This window comes from Canis lupus, chromosome 25, assembly GCF_011100685.1.
Source record: "Canis lupus familiaris isolate Mischka breed German Shepherd chromosome 25, alternate assembly UU_Cfam_GSD_1.0, whole genome shotgun sequence".
NCBI lineage: Eukaryota > Metazoa > Chordata > Mammalia > Carnivora > Canidae > Canis > Canis lupus.
In genome coordinates, this window is record NC_049246.1 from 48085415 (window position 1) to 48102610 (window position 17196).

At 49.5% G+C, this 17196-nt stretch overlaps 1 long non-coding RNA gene across 1 annotated transcript; it reads right to left on the reverse strand.

Annotated features, from left to right (window-relative positions):
- Positions 1-13331: 13331 nt before the first annotated feature.
- On the reverse strand, positions 13332-16456 carry LOC111092408. Its single transcript, XR_005378886.1, has 2 exons — positions 16261-16456; positions 13332-13669 (listed from the first exon to the last, which is right to left on the reverse strand). It is a non-coding gene; the product is annotated as an uncharacterized LOC111092408 (long non-coding RNA).
- Between the last annotated feature and the right edge of the window lie 740 nt (positions 16457-17196).

Genomic DNA, 17196 nt, shown 5'->3' on the forward strand with positions numbered 1-17196 from the left:
TGGAAGAGAACGTCCTTGTTTCCAGAAACTAATCTTACTTAGAAAATAAAATTTTATATAAACATTATTTCAATCTACATATATATGTACTTGTCAGTAATAAGCATTGGAGCTACTTTATTAGATGATTTCATCAATGAGTGCAAAATTCTCAAAATTGTGCCTCCATACTATTAGTATATGGAATATGTTCGCTATATAAGTTTTCAAATTTTCTTTGCCTTTCATGAATTTGATATTCCTGAAGAGAGCTGGCCAGTTATTTTTTTTTTTAAAGCCCTTCATTTGGGGTTTGCTGCTTCATTATTAGATTCAGGATATACATTTTTGACAACACCACAGAAGTGGTAATGTTCTCTTTGGTGTTTTGTATCAGGCACATGATAGTAGAAGTCCCTACTACTTTTAGTGGAGAATGTTCTAGAAACAAAGGTCTGGATGTGCACTTTGGGGGGAGGGCAGTGTCCTTGCTCCATGCTATCTCAGTGGATGGAACTAGGACATCTGTCTGTGTATATGTGATTATCTGTGTATCAGCAGTTCCTGAAAAGTCTCCTGAAGATTCTGATAGTTCCTCTAATTGAGAATTATTAAATTAGAGCCACCTAAAAACAAAATACCTCCAAACTTATGAGCTATTATTGCCCACTGCATTAATCCTAAATCATTGAAGTGTTCAAAAAGGAAGGATGCAGATTGATTGTAGACATTAAAAGTGCATGTCAAAATCTAGAGTAAACATCTGTTTCCACCAACATAACTAAGCCTGGAGAAAACCTCAGTCTAGAACAACGAAAATTCCGTTTAGAGTACTACAATTATTTTATAATATACATTGATGACCTGACAGAGAATAAGGGACATCGCCGAATGCTGGAAACAACTAGTCTCCTGCTCTGGAGACTGTGTGTGTTCTGGGGCCATCAGCCAATGACCTAGAAGCCAAGTCATTTCATACCGCCAGTGTGAAGGAAGCAGGAGACAAAACCTAATGTTTAACAAGATGAAGAAGATCAGCAAACTCACATGAAGTAGGACACCATAAAGATGACACCCTCAAAGGATAGACTAGAAAAAACAAAATCCTGTCACAGAAAGAGCTGCTGCTGGATTGCAGGTAAGAATAGAGGGTGTGAGTGCACAAGTCTGTCTAAAGGGCTCTGATAAGTTCCTCCCAGAAGCTGGGCAGAAGAAACAGCCAATCTCTGTAGGAATAAGTTTAACTCAAGGCCTGAATGAATTGCCACAGATAAGGTTCTGAGAAAGATGAATTCACAATCAAAAACTAAAACACACACCGTAAATATGCCATTATGAGCAAGAATTAGCATAAGCTAAAAACTAGGGAGCTAAACCCTCAAAGATGTTAGGTATCTAAGTGATAATATTTTAAATATTTTGTATGTTTAAGCATGTTTAATATGTTAAGATACAGTTATTTAAGTTTATTAAATACTATTTTAAAAATATATTCAAGGAAATTAAGGTTATTGAAAGTATGAAAAATGAACAAGAGACATAAAAAAATACCTGGCATATGTGAAAAAGAACTAGAAACTCTCAAAAAGAAAAAAAAAAAAAAAAAGGCTCAGCAGATGGTCTTATAGCTTGGTTCCATCAGATTAGAAGACTTTGGGGTTCAACAGTAAGTCAGAGCTCAATGAAAATGGTAAATTTAGGAATCCCTGGGTGGCGCAGCGGTTTAGCGCCTGCCTTTGGCCCAGGGCGCGATCCTGGAGACCCGCGATCGAATCCCACGTCAGGCTCCCGGTGCATGGAGCCTGCTTCTCCCTCTGCCTATGTCTCTGCCTCTCTTTCTCTCTCTCTGTGTGTGACTATCATAAATTAAAAAAAAAAATTAAAAAAAAAGAAAATGGTAAATTTGATATCAGGTCCAGTGCTGGCACAATGGGCCCATAAATGGAATGGCCTTTGTAGCCAGGATGGAGGTCCTGCCCGGGCTAGGCAGCGTGGGTTCTCTATCACCGACATTGTGCCCACTGTTTGCTGTCCTGGCATCAGCAGAATGTCATGTTGAGGCGTCACTAATGGCACCATCCAGAAAGAAATCAGATAACCAATTGGTAGCAAGTTGATTACCTTAGCCCCTTCTACTCTGGAAAGGCCAGTGTTGCATCCTTCTTGGAAATGACGTCTACTCAGGTATGGGTTTGCCTTCCACATGCATGGCGTCTTCTCCAGCACCACCTTCAGAGAACATACAAAATATCTACCGACCACAAATTCTACAGAACATTGCCTAGTCTAAGGGACCCATTCTACAAAAAAGATGTGACAATGGGTACATGGCCATGTAATCCATTGATTTTCAGTTATTTCATTGATTCTAAATCCTTACCCAAAGTATCTACCAACAGAACGGTGGAATGTCCTGTTCATGGCTCAGAGGACATGCCAGCTCTGTGACAGCTACTTGGTGACTAGGATGCTTCCTATCAAGATGCAGGGTATTCACTGAACCCAACCACAACTAATAATGAGGCTGTGTCCCCAGGAGCTGGATGACAGGGGCCTGAGGACAAAAGTGTGGTCAGATGTCCTCACTGCAACTCCAAGAGATCCATTCATGGGATTTTTGCTCTTCACTTAAGGTTAAAAAGAACATTATTCATTGTCTAGTTCCTGTAGGTTAAACTCTGAATAATGACCCCCCACTGAGAAGTGAACACATGTTTTACAGCCCTGTAAAATCAAAGCTGTATTGCCCGGGAGAGTCCAGTGAGGTTACCCAGGCTTCTGAGAGAAATTGTCTAATGACACAGCAGCGATCATTTTGTCTTGCTTTGGATAAGTAATCCTTAACATGTCCCAGAAGGAATGCTACCCAGCATGAGGAGAAAAGATGGGGTGACGATAGTGACCATCTTCAGATACTGGACTGTCATGTGGATGGATGGATGGGTATCACTTATTGCTTCCAAAGGCAGAATCAGGTGACGATTAGAAAAGGCAAGATTTGGCTCAATGCAAATAAGAGGTTTTTAACTGTCTGGACCAGCACTGCCCAATGAAAGTGGGAATCGTTAAATTAGGTGAGTCACATATGTGAGTTTAAATTTCTCCAGTAGCCGCAATAAAAAAAAAAAAAAATGGAAAGGAAAAACAGATGACATTAATTTCAACGACATAGCTTATTCAGCCCAATCCAAAGTATTATCAGTTCAACGTGTCATCAGTATCAAAAATACTAATGAGATATTTTGCATTCTTCCAGGCTCAATCTTGAAATCCCATGTGGATTTTACATTTCTTTACAGCACAGCTCAGTTTGGACTAGGCGCCTTCCAAGCGCTCACCGGCCACGTGTGGCTCAGGCATATTGAACAGCAGGGGTCGGGATTGTCTCAGGGACAGCGTCCTGGCCGGCAGATGCGATGGAAACCAAGCTCTAGAGCCCCCATGGAGGGCGCCTGGAGGATTGTCCATGCGCCAATGACCTTAGGGACGGTTTCCTGGTTCCCCCTCCCCCTTACCTTCATCTCCACCTGCCAGCATCCACCCAGATTGCATCAGTAAAGGCTGACCTGCCCTCCGGGAGAGATTAACAGTTTTCCTGCAATCTCCTCGATTTCTGTGTGTTTGGGGATATATATATTTTTTTAACCACCTGCAATTAAACTCTGCACGGAGAAGCAAGGGAGCAAAGGCATCTATGGACTCTTGACTGGAGCAGCTCATGGGACGGAGTAGGCACCGCCTTGCCAGCAAGTGGTAGCTTAGCTTTCCTCTTCCTTGAGAACCACTGGTAACGCTGCTGTGTGAGGAAGATGAAGTTCTTGATGGATTCGGGAGCACTGACTACTATTAGTTGGATTTTTTTTTTCCTTTAAGCAAAGTTAATCATCTTCCTCTGATTTTGCTGCTCCTCAACATAAAAGAAGCTTTCAGACTGTAGTGGAAAAGAAAGGGCAATTTTACCTCAGTATCAGAAGACAAGCTAAAACCACCCTGGAAATTTCCTTGATCTGGATGACCGACAGAGTCTCCTGGATCAGTTGAGACAGTGAGGAACCAGGAGTTCTTTGGACGTATTTTCAAGAAGCGAGTGAACTTTAACGATCACGTGTGTGCACCCACCTGACCAGAGTATGCGCATCCTGGATATGAATTATGATTTTTCTCCTGGGTGGAGCTGTAGGAAAAGGTTTCATTCTGAATAAAAGAGGAGCCAGGCCATTTTCCACTTGTGAGTCACATGATAAAAAAACCAGTTTTTTATTTCATAATATTCTCCTAACTGTATGCCTGTGTCTAGTCTCTACGAAGAGCAACTCAGGACAGCCAGCAAAATGCTCTGTGTGTAAAAATCCACACAGTGATGAAAAACCTATTTGCAGGTGTCCCATGTGAATCAAATAACATAATTTAAAAACTGGATTAGGCTGGTTGTGAGGTTGGCAGTAAGTGATGTCAAAGGAGAATGGTCCAAGAAATTCCAAATGCATCTGGTAGCCTTAAGCCTGTTGGATACCTTCCCTTAAAATCTAGATTTCTAGCAGACTGCCACACAGGATTTTGAGCCCTTTTCCCCATAAACACAAGGAATGTGGATGGAAATACAGGAATGTGTCCTCAGCTGAGATACTTTAATATGGACCAATTTCAAAAGATTAGGCAGCCTTAGTTTTAAACATTCATTATCTTACATTATCAACGTTATCTTGGCTGAACGTGTATTTTGATGCTGTGTCTGATGTCTTTCATGTAACCAGAGCTGCTTTTCTAGATGCGGGAAATCTGTGCAGGGTAGCTCTTCATCCCTCCCTCAGGCTGGCAGAGGCTCCGACCAGGAGACCAGATATGCAGGTGTAACCCTGGGCTTCGGAGCCCTCTCGAGTTGAGCTGAAGCAAATGGTTTAGGCAGACATCTGTTTGATTCATACCCTCCCCTGCCACTTGGTTTTCCACTTGTTTGAAATACGCTGCCCTAACTCACTTGGCGTTGGGTCATTTTTAACCACTCCATTCTTTGAATATCAGGTCACTGTCACTCCTGGCTGATGACACAGTCCCCGTGGAGAAATATGTCTTCCTAAAAGCTGGCGAACGTGTTGTTGGTTTTAGGATATTTTGTAAGAGAAGATTTGTTTTCTTGATTTTTAATTTTTTTTTTTGATTGGTCCTTGAGATTCCAGCCCTTTTGTCACAAGAGTGGAATGGATGAGTTTACTAAGACCCGCAAGACGGGAAAATGTGTGGTGAATTTGGAGCTGGATCCCTAATAACTGGAGAAAAAAATCAAAAGGTGCAGCCAGGGTGTAATTTTTGGGGGGGATTGAAACACACTTGTAATTTCATCAGTTTAGAAGACCAAATCTAAATGTATGCTAAATTAAAAAAAAAAAAAAGAAATAGGTAAAAGCCAATCAAATTATCGTGGACATTTGCTGAGAGCGAGAGAGCCTGCACGGTCAGCATCCAGGAACTCCAGCTGGAAGCTGATTAACGGCGTGGCCCTCCGTGGAGCAGTATGATGGCCTCGGCCTCCGTCCTGGGCAGCGTCGTCAGAGGCAGGCAGCGTGGCCCTGCCCGTTCAAAGCGTGTGGCCCTGCCTCTGACTGCAACAGAGAAGAGCAAGACGCCCGGCTCTCACCGGAAAATTAACTCCGAGGGCTCTTGTTACCCAGGTTTTTATCAAATGGAAGATAGTATCCATGGAAAACTCGCTGAAGCCCTTATCCTCAGAGTGTGTTCCCTGGGCCACACGGAGGGGGGCGCCGCTCGGGAGCCCCCGGTGCAGCGCGCGGGCTTGTTCTGGGCCTTGCCCCTGGGCCGTTGTTCTGAGAAGGACTTTGGGACTGTCCCGCCGTGTTTGCTGCTGACATACGGAGAAGGCTGTGCCCCCCTGCCCCCCACTACCATTCCTACAGGGGACCACCCCCCCCCCCCGTGGGAAATTCCTCTCCAGATCTCTGTGTCAGAGAGGGGCTAGTGGACCCTGGACGTCGTAGAACCATTGTCTCTGCCACCGTCTCTGCCATTGTCTCTGCCATTGTCTCTGCCATTTTGCCTCGGCCTGTGGGGAGCTCAGAGCCCAGTGCTCTGAGCCCTGGAGCCTTCCCGTCCATGCAGCGTTTGCTTCTCTTCCTCCGCATGCCAGCTCCTTCTTCCCCTCTATTTACGGCCCACGCACCCCCCCCCTTTTTTTTTAACCTAATTGTCTTTATTCTGAATGAATCTCTAAATACTTTCTGTATTTTGTTTTTCTAGAACAAATGGGAAAATACATTAGGGAGTTCGTGTCATTAATGAAAATTAGCAATCTTCTCTGATGCTGATATTTCCTCAGTGGCTAAAGGAAGCTTTTGTGTAGTTTTTTGAAGCACTCTTTACCAGATTTCTTGGCCCCAGCATTTGGCCTTCGTGTCCACCATGGCGGTGGCTCCTGGGAGCCAGGGGTGAATGTACAGAGTGTAGGACTCTGTGGTGGTGGTCACTTGTCCTCCTGCCTTCAGCACAGGAAGGGAGGCCCCAAGTCTCAGAATTAATGTTGAGTTTTGCCTATGGTTTTCATGGGGTTTTGTTGTTGTTTTTTGGGGTTTTGTTTTTTGTTGTTGTTGTTGTTACTGTTGTTGTTGTTTTAGCACACCACTGCGTTCTCAACAATACAGTATTTCATCCGTGCAAAACTGTGGGGCTGACCTCTGTGTCTCCATTTTGTCAACAGTGAAAGTCTGACTTCAGCTCCCCCAAGTCCACACAGTGGTGCGATGGAGCCCGGAAGCCAGAGCCATCATCCTCCCACACTGACCTGACCCAGAGGAAAGGGACGAAAGAATTTACCAGAGTCCTTCTGAGCCCCAGATAATGATGGTGGATTAGGCAGGAAGTTTCCTAGAAAAAACAGACATCTTGAAATCCTAAGCACCAGATGTTCAGATAAAGCCGCATAGGCAAATCCCTCAGAAACCTCTTATCTGCTTGACCCGGCTACCCTGTTCCTCCTCCTCATTTTCTCTAAAGAAGTCATCTGAGCTAAGCCTAAAGATTCTGGAAGGAGAGTATTGGTTAGAAAATCAAAAGGGCATCTCAAGGGGAGAAGGCTGTTGGTAAGCAGCGCTTCGCAAACCCTCCCCCGGGCCCCCGGCCACCTGGCCCTGGCAGTGGGCCGCTCCCCTGCGGAGCTGGGCCTGGGGTCTGGGCAGGGATGGACAGGCCCATGCTCCCGGCTTCCAAGGGTCCTGCTGCCCTACGGCTGGGGGCCACTGCTGGGGCGCCTCCGGGGTGTGGCCACCGGCACCCTGGCCTCAGCAGGGGACACTGGGCTCCCCCCCACCCCGAGCCCGGGGCACCGGCCAGCCTACGCGGCCTCATAACATTTTGCTAAGAGTTCAAGGACCTGGGCAGAAGAACAGCCCCGAGAGCCGCCTGACCCCAGTAGGCCACCAGTGCTTGACACCCCGGGAAGGCCCCCAGGCCACAGTCCCAGACCTCACAAGGCCTTGATGGGACAGCAGCCTGTCCAGGGACGCCGGGCCCAGCCAGTGGCTCCCCTTCACTGGCTCACCCATGGTCCCCAGGTCTGACCCCCAGCCCCACGGACCACTGGGACCCTCACAGGCCAGCTCGCACAGGAACCTAGAACATTCTCTCCACCCTGCTGCCGCCCCCCACATGGGCTGCAGGAACCCAGGGCCAGGAGAGGGCACTTGGGAAGCCCCTGGACCTGACACCTGCTACTTCTCTCTCAAGAGCACCTTTGGTTTGCTTTAAATTAAGCTTTCAGCCGGAAGATTGTATCTAGGGAGAGGCCTGCTCCTGCCCCAGGGCTCAGGGGAGGGGGCTGCTCCTGCCCCAGGACTCAGGGGAGGGGGCTGCTCTTGCCTCAGGGCTAAGGGGAGGGGCCTGCTCCAGACCCAGGGCTCAGGGGAGGGGCTGCTCCTGCCCCAGGACTCAGGGGAGGGGCCTTCTCCTGCCCCAGGACTCAGGGGAGGGGCCTGCTCCAGCCCCAGCGATCAGGGGAGGGGCCTGCTCCTGCCCCAGGGCTCAGGGGAGGGGCTGCTCCTGCCCCAGGGCTCAGGGGAGGGGCCTTCTCCTGCCCCAGGACTCAGGGGAGGGGCCTGCTCCAGCCCCAGGGCTCAGGGGAGGGGCCTGCTCCTGCCCCAGGGCTCAGGGGAGGGGCCTGCTCCTGCCCCAGGGCTCAGGGGAGGGGCTGCTCCTGCCCCAGGGCTCAGGGGAGGGGCCTTCTCCTGCCCCAGGACTCAGGGGAGGGGCCTGCTCCAGCCCCAGGGCTCAGGGGAGGGGCCTGCTCCAGCCCCAGGGCTCAGGGGAGGGGCTGCTCCTGCCCCAGGGCTCAGGGGAGGGGCCTTCTCCTGCCCCAGCGCTCAGGGGAGGGGCCTGCTCCAGCCCCAGGGCTCAGGGGAGGGGCTGCTCCTGCCCCAGGGCTCAGGGGAGGGGCCTTCTCCTGCCCCAGGACTCAGGGGAGGGGCCTGCTCCAGCCCCAGGGCTCAGGGGAGGGGCCTGCTCCAGCCCCAGGGCTCAGGGGAGGGGCTGCTCCTGCCCCAGGGCTCAGGGGAGGGGCCTTCTCCTGCCCCAGCGCTCAGGGGAGGGGCCTGCTCCTGCCCCAGGCTCAGGGGAGGGGGTCGCACTGCTTGGAGCAGGTCCTTCCCAGCAGCAGTGTCCTCGTGCGTCTGTGTGGGGTCGAGTGCAGCACAATAGAGCTGGTGCCCTGAACAGATTTTTGAGGGCGCCCCGCACCCGTCTCCAGCAGGGCCGCCTCCCCTGGAGCTTGGCTCAAACCAGCCTTTATATTAGTCGCCCCGCTCCTCACCCTCTGTCTCCGTGACCCGCTGATCCTGCATTCTTCAGGGGAGCCCGAGCCCCGAGACAACGAGAAGGACAGTTGGCGGACACCAGTGACGAAGGTCACCGCCGAGGTCCCCACCCTCCCCGTGCCCTCTCCTGCCGGGGCAGCGAACGCTTTCTCGGAGACAGCGGTTGTTCATTTAACTTCAAAATATAGTTAGGCCCCTCGGCGCGCACAAACCCACGCTGTAATTAAAAGCACGTATAGTTGAAGGCTTTCCATCGTTGAACAGCATTGGTTAAATTAATTCAATTATTTTCTCATTTTTCTGTGTCTAGTTCTGTCTAGACGGATGCTGGGAGGGGCACCCAATGCTTTGTCTGTTTTCTAGCATCTCCTAAGACTGCGAATATTAACACTGAAGATCCTTAACGCCAAGCCCCGAAGAGGAATTCGAAGCACTTCGGAAATCGAGAGCTGCGAGTGCCCGAGCCTAGAAATGCACTTGCTCAGCGTTTCGAGGAAAAGCTAGAACTTGTGTTTTTTGTCTAATGGACTAAAGTCTTCTACCAATAAGAGGATTTTGTTTCTCTCTAGTTTGGGGTGAACCTAGAGCTTCCCTGATATCACCCAGACTCAAGTCGTGCTGGCGCGGCAGGTCAGGACACTAGCACCCAGGTACGGGCCGCACGCGGACACCCGGCACTAGCAACCGAGACCCCTTTCTCCCCGGTCCTCTTCCTCCCCTGGCAGATTCGCTTCCTTCCTGGGTGGTCCTGCCCTGTGCCCTCTCTGGGGGCAGGTGCACGTGTGGATCAGCACTAGGGGCGGCAGCAGACATCACACCAGCCCCCTTGGCTTCCCACCTGAGAGCTTGGGCCCCGGCTTCACCTTTAGGCTGATAAAGAGCTCCCGTGGGGACCTGGGCTTGGAGCCAGCATCTACACACGGGCTGCACACAGGGTCTATGAAGGCCACAGGGTTGTGCGCAGTGATGGGAGCAGGACATCAGACTTCCCTCCGCGCCTTCAGGGCACACAGGCACACAGGGCACCTGGCCCCAGGCCAGTCTGGGCCCCCACGGCAGGGTCCTCTCTCCTGGGGGAGACCGAGGCTGGCCCGAGACCTCCTGGCTTCCCTGTACCCCACCCCGTGGGGGGTCGGGCCTGCACTGGTCTTCAGGCCTTCCCGGGTATGAAGTCTGAGCCCAGGGTCCCACGAGGGGCACCATGCCCAGCACCATCCTGAGGACTGACCTCCTCTTTCCCCTCCCCCACTTTTTATAAAGATTTTATTTAATAGAGAGCGAGAGAGCAGGGAGGAGGGGCAGAGGGAGCGAGAGAGCCTCCAGCAGACTCCCTGCTGCATGCGGAGCCTGATGGGCTCCATCCCAGGACCTGGGATCATGACCTGAGCCAAAAACAAGTCAGACGGCCACCCGACCGAGCCACCCGGGCGCCCCTCCACCACCCTCTCACGTCCCTGTCGCTCTCTTGGAAACTCAATTTCTGGCTTCACCCTCACCCCTCCTCTCCATTCCTGTTCTTTCCCTTTCTCCCTCTGCTCTTGGGCTGACACCAACTATTGTGGAATTCAGTCCAACGGCAACCGAAGCCATTGTCTCCAGCCGCTGGCAAAGGGGAAGGCGACATGTCCACACACGTGCCCCTCGCTCCCTTGGATAGCCCGTTGTCCCCGGGTCGGTGACCAGAGCTCAGTGACCGGCGACCGGTGACCAGGCCGCGTCATGTTCGAGCGAGTGGAGCCTTGGGCTCAGCCTCCCAGCCGAGGACTCATACTTCTGACCGGCCAGCGGTCTTGTTTCCCGTGGCTCCTGGAAGAGGAGGTAAGTATGTGCACGGGTCACTGCTCCCTGCCGATCCATCCGGAGCGAGTGGCATCGGGGTGTGTGCAAATCAGTGGCTCTAAGTCCCTTCGAGAAGCAGTTAGAACAAGTCTAATTTTCTACACATGTGGCCGCGAAAACACTCTGCTTTCCTCTTGGCCTTCCAAAAACACTGAAACACCCCGAGAGGCAAATATGAAAAGCGGTGCTGTTACTGAGCCACTCCCCCTGGCCCAGGGCCCCGCGGCCTCAGATAGAGGCCCTCCAGAAGTTTCGGGCGGCCCCCTGACTCCCGAGTATCCTGTTTCCTGGACTTTGGTGAAGGCCGCAGGAGCTGAAAGCAGAGCATTTCTGCAGCCATCTGGGTTCTGAGCTCGGGGATGGGCGGTCGAGAGGTGAGGGGGGGCCTTTGGCAGCATCGGGGGGGGGCAAGTCTAGGGGCCTCCGCGTCCTGGGGCTAGGACACCTGTGGCCACGGCCAAGGAGGACATGCTGGTTTCCAGGGGAGGCCCCTGCTCCTCCACCACCCCCCCGGCTCCTCCTGAGTCTCTGGGCAAGAATGCCCCCCTGCACCCCACCCCACCCCGCCCGCCTTCCACCCCTGCCCTGCCTCGTGTCCCCGCTGCCCAAGAAAACATCTGGCAGAGACCCAGCTTCTTGAAGTGGTCGAATAAACAAGAGGCCTGTGAGTCATCTCGGAGAGGCGGCTGGAAGATGGGGGGACCCGGTGCCAAACCCATGATGTGGCGCAGTCTTCCTTCTGGGAACCCTGAGTCATAGAGGGACGCGGGAGCTGGCGCGGTCCTGGGGCTGAAAACCGGGGATTTGTGTCCGTCCCCCTGTGTGAGCGTCTGGGCGCGCGTGTGAGCTGGTGTGTGCATGTGCGTGTGTTTTTGCGCGTGCGAGTCTGCGCAGGAGGTCCGCACATGCACCCTCGAGCCCCCCTGATGCCCTCCTCCCCTTTTCTTCCCCCTAAATGCTTCCCAGGGAGCAGGCCTCAGGGACAGGCCTACCTTGACGTAGGTAGGTGGGTTCCGCGGGATCACTGGGCCACCCCGCCTGCACCCTCTGTCCACCCCCGCCTGCACCCTCCATGCCCCCCCCCCCCCGACCCGGCCTCGTCTGCCAGCTCAGGCAGGCAGGGTGGATTGTGCAGCTTCACAAAGCCGCCTTTTTTCAGCGCTCCACACCTCCGTGTTTTTTTTTGGGGGGGGGGTTTCATTCCATGTCAGTTGGGGAGATGTTTACAAAAACCACTTTTCAGTGGTTTGTGGCAGGCTCACGGGCCCAGCCAAGGCCGCCCCCAGCAGCACGGGAGGCTCACCGTGGCTCCTCGTCCACCAGGGCGAGGGGCAGAAATGGCCTGTTGCAAGGATAATGGGCAACCAGAAAGCCAGGCAGCCCCCGGAGGAAGCTGACCCCTCACCAGGACTCTAACTTCCCCCTTCCATCCTAACCCATTCTGTTTTCTCAATCTCAGGTGGTCTCAAATATTTATTGAGGTATTAGAAAACCTAAGCTTCGTGGTTTTCAAGTATTTTATAGGAAAAAAGACACCTCTGGACCTGGGGAAGGGCCCAAGGTGGCCTGGGAAAGCCTCGGACGATGGAAGCCCTGTGTCTGACCCGGGACTCTACCCTCAGCTCCATCAGCTGCCCCGCAGGAAAGCCGTCTCTTGTGACAAAGGAAATCGAATGATATCTTGCAACTGTTGGAACTCGGGTTTATTTTTTTTCCAACCCTTGGGACAATACCCCAAATCAGGGGTTCTTGGCCAGGAGCAGTTTGGTCCCTCCAGGTTCGCTCGGCAATGTCTGGAGATTTTTTTTTTTTTTTGGTCGTCACAGTCAGTGGTGGAGGGGTGGAGGGTGCAGAGGCCAGGGATCCTGCTGAACCCCCTACAGGGCATGACAGTCCCCCTGTCGAAAAAGACCCTGCTTCAAAATGTTGTTAGAGCCATACCTCTCCTGGCCTGGCAGTCCAGGGCTGTGAGAAGTCCAGCAGGCTGATGGCCTCAACTTCAGGGGGACCCTTGTGTTGCCCCCTCATGGAAGCACCTCGAGGTGCCTAAGGTTACTCATCTCGCTGAGGGGCTCTGCCCACATGTGGCGGCCTGGGAGACAGGGTCCTGCAATCTTCACTTCCCTTCATCAGACCCTCCTACATGACCCTGCCCGAGAACGCCATGTTTCCTGCTGGGGCCCTGGCTGGCACCCCAATCTTCTTAAAGAGTAGTTTGCAGCTGGTTCACAGGGCACAGAGCCCCCCACGCTAGTGAACAGCAGGAAGAGCCCAGATCTGTGATTCTGAATCCCTGATTCAAGGGTTTCTGTCCGACTCATGGAGGTTTCCAAAGCAATTGTACCAATTTACACTCCCTTGAGTGGGGTATGAAATACGGTTGTTCTACATCCCTGGTAACACTTTTAGTATTGTCTATTTTTTTTAAGATTTTATTTATTTATTCACGAAAGACACACACAGAGAAACAGAGACACAGGCAGAGGGGCCAGAGGGAGAAGGAGGCTCCCTGTGGGGAGCCCGATGCGGGACTCGATCCCAGGACCCCGGGGTCACGACCTGAGCCAAAGGCAGACGCTCAACTGCGGAGCCACCCAGGCGTCCCAAGTATTGTCTGTTCTTAAACATGTATTATCTTAGTCATTCTGACACGTGTGGTTTTAATCTGCACTACTCCAGTGACCCATGAAGTCGAGCAGCTGTTCATATGTTTATTGGTCATTGGATATTTTTGCAAAGCCTTTTGCTCATTTTACTGTTGCGTTGGTTTAACTGTTTCACTATGATGATTTTTTATGAGCTCTACACATGCTCTAGAGATGAGCCTTTAGTCCGATAAATGCATGCCAGTCTCTTCTGTTCAGCGGGTTCCCTTTTCACTCCCCGTATGCCGTCTGCCTTAATGTTAGTATCCTTGTGTTGCTTTCCACTGCTCTTCTGGTGTATTTCCATCAGTGTTTGAATCTCATGTTTCCTTTTCCTTAGATTCCTCTTTATTCTGCTGAATCTTACTCCTGAGCACATTTTTCTGATCCCTGAAAGGACATAGAGAAGACAATGTCCTCATTTCTTCACGGTTAATACGTCTTTGTTTTGCCTTCATCCTGTATTGATAGTTTAGCTGGGTACATGATACTTCGAGCATTCTCTTTCTCAAATTGCACCGGTGAAACCGTCATGAAGAAAAAATATCTCCTCAAATCTTACTTAGAATATATATGTCAAGTTTCTTAACTTTGGTTTCTTTTTGTTTTTTAAGTTTTTTTTTTTTTATTCTGTTTTTCTTAAAATACTTCCTCTGTTTTATAGAGGTCCAAATTTCCTAAATGGGCCATTGGTCTCCATCTTTTCATCTGCAGAATTCAGTGGGTTTTTTTGTTTGTTTTGTTTTGTTTTGTTCTGTTTTGCCTTCAGAAGGAAATCCCAGATGAAAAGAATGGAAAATTTGGGAACTCTTGGCCTGTTTGGTGGATTTAATGTACTTTGATATGTAAAGTAGGAACTGCAGTTAGTGGGAGGTGGCACAGAACTGGCAAGTCTTGTGCTGGAACATCTCCTCTCCTCTGGGCCACCTGCTGTGGCAGTGCCAGCTGGCGGCGCTGAGCACTTGTCTCCTATGGCCAGGGGACCAGCTTCAGTGGGAACTGACACAGCAGGACATCCTGTTCTGTGCCCTCTGCACAGTTATTGTGGTGTGAGGTTGACCCCAGCCTGGGCCTGTAGCAAGGCTGACATCCATTCCCTATTAACTGACCACCATGACCTGCAGCCCACTCTGGAAGAGGTGAGTGGTGGAATGGTCCACCTTCCCTTCCCTCCCCTCATTTTTTTTTTTTCTGGTACCATTTCTTACTGTAAATCATCAGGAATTTAGGAATTTGGATGGTGCCTTTTCCTAGTTCCAAGTGATTATGGGGAATTTTCCCTATCACTCTGTTACGTCATTTTAGTGGAGATTTGGGAGTGTAAAGGATATAAAGCCTACAAAATGTTGGAATGTCATCCTGAATGAGAACCTTTAATGGAAGCTCTATGATAGAACTCATCTGTAGTTTGAAATGCATGCCAAATAGTAAATTCAGAGGTTAGGGATCAAATGTAATTAAAATCCGACTGACTTGACTATTTCTTCATTTTCTAGTAAAACCCATAGCCAATTGGAGGGCCTCCCTTGTTAGCTCATCCTGAAATTGCCAGTAATTTACATCTTACTCAAGGATCCAACAGCCTTGGCTTAATTATCCATGAAACTAGAGCTGGCCTTCAGCTGGAAGAGCTAATTGACCTGCTGCTTAATTCAGCAGCAGGGACTCCAAGGTGTGTCTCTGGAAATGCCTTGATTACATACATACTTTTGTGAGACTCTCCCTAAGTGCTATAAACGCTAGGTTAAGTTCTTTTTTAATCAAGAGAACATGTCAAGATGTGTATAATCAGTTCAACTTGAACTCCTAATAGTCAACACTGTTGATTTTGGATGACTCTTAGCTCTACAGCTCACCATAAAATATAGTCCCTTTCCTAGCTAATTTTACTTTCCAGATTTTTAAATAAACTCTATGTTGTTTTTCATTTTTAAAGAAGAGACCAAGCCATGTGACCTAAAGAACAGTTCAGTATTGTTCAAATTATCAACGTTTCCCTACCTGATTAATAAATAAAATTCCCAATGGGAAATTTCGAAACCCTATAAAGTCATGCCATCACTTTCTTGCTTTTATTTTGAAATAATTTCAAACTTACAATAAACTGCAAAAATAGTACAGAAATTCTACTGTCTCTTCATCCAATTTCTCCAAATGCTACCATCTAATATAACCAACAGTACGATTTTTAACACCAGGAGATTAATGTTGACATAACACTATTAACTAATCTACAATTGGCATTCTTGTCTGTTTCTCATGACCTCGATGGTGAGTGAGGAATGCCAGCCATTATTTTACAGGTAGCCTCTTAATTTGTTTTTTTCTGTTTGTTTTTTTTATTTTTATTTTTATTTATTTTTCTGGTTTCTTAATTTGTATTTAGCATTCTCTCATGAGGAGACTGAGGTTACGCATTTTCACCAGGGACACCCCAGGGGCAGTGCTGAGTCCTTCTCAGTGCCTTGTAGCAGGGGGTACATACGAGATCCATATATCCTACTACTAGTGATGGTCACTTCGATGATTTGGTGAAAGTTGTGTCTGCCGGGTTTCTTCACTGTCAAATTAGCATATTTTCTTTTGTAATTAGTAAGTATTAGTGGGAAGATACTTTGAGACTATGTAAATATCCCATTTCTCATCATCCTTTTACTAAATTTACCCTCCATGAGTGACTTTTGCCTACAACACCTATTAGTATGTGTTAACCAAATCAAGACCTATTTCCTATATCATTTCTATATATATTAACTGGAATTTTACTCTAAAGAATGGCTAAGAGATAAATACCCATATTTATTCAATTATGGATTAGTATTAGCATGGACTTGTGGGTATTTAGCTCATTCTAGGCATTATAATCCATTACTAGCATTATATATTTTGTTGTTCAACTGTCCGAGATTTAGCCATTGGGAGAGCCTTGAAGTTGGCTCCCGTTTTGGCATGACCCCATCATTTTTGGATCACCGTCTTACTTTCTGGCACCACAAAATGTTTCTGGCAGATTTCGTACATTCCCTGGGCCGGTCCTGGGGTCAGCTGTTTCTCTAGGGAGCCCTGTTCCTTTCCATGGAGAATGTTCCTTAGAAACCAAGATCTGGACACAAGGTGAGCTCATGGCTCCCAGGGTGTCACTGCTTCTCTGCTGTCATTTGTCATGTAGGTTCATTTGTTTCAGTGTTCCATTTTGGATTCCCCTCACATTCTGCATGGGGTGGGGGGAGTAAGATAGTCTCCATTTCCTTTATGAAGCTATGCCTTACCTCCAGCCATTGGAAGCCAGAGTTCAATGCTTTGACCTCCCTTACCCCTCTGTTTTCCTTTCCTGTGGTGCATGTTCAGAGTTCACGATATGCTTGATGAATCTGAGACAGCTACTAAGCAAGCTGGAGGGGACTTTCACTCCTTGAGGCTGGGGGAGAGGCAGGCCAGCTGGCATTCCCATTTGACCTCAGTCTCAGGGTCTGAGAGCCTGCCAGACCCATCCAGCCCTGTGCCTATAGTTAGATTCCATCTCTCAGACACATCTCTTAATAGGAGAAAGGATTAACCATGCTGAGGGAAAGCTGTTTGCATCAGTAGGATTTTAGGATAGCTCAAATACTAGTTCAGCCTTAGTTTGGGGGACTTTATTTTTCTCCATTTGCTTCAGTTCCCCTGATTGAAATACTATGAGCCTCTAGCTTGAGAAAGAGATTTCCTGTTGCAATATGTGGCAGGTATTCCTACCCACAGGGTGCACCTTGTCATGTGTGGACTTGTTTTTAAAATAAGTTGTTGAGACGCCTGGGTGGGTCAGTGGTTGAACGTCTGCCTTCGGCTCAGGTCGTGATCCTGGGGTCCTGGGATTGAGTCCCACATCAGGCTCCTTGCAGGGAGCCTGCTTCTCCCTCTGACTGTGCTGTGTCTTT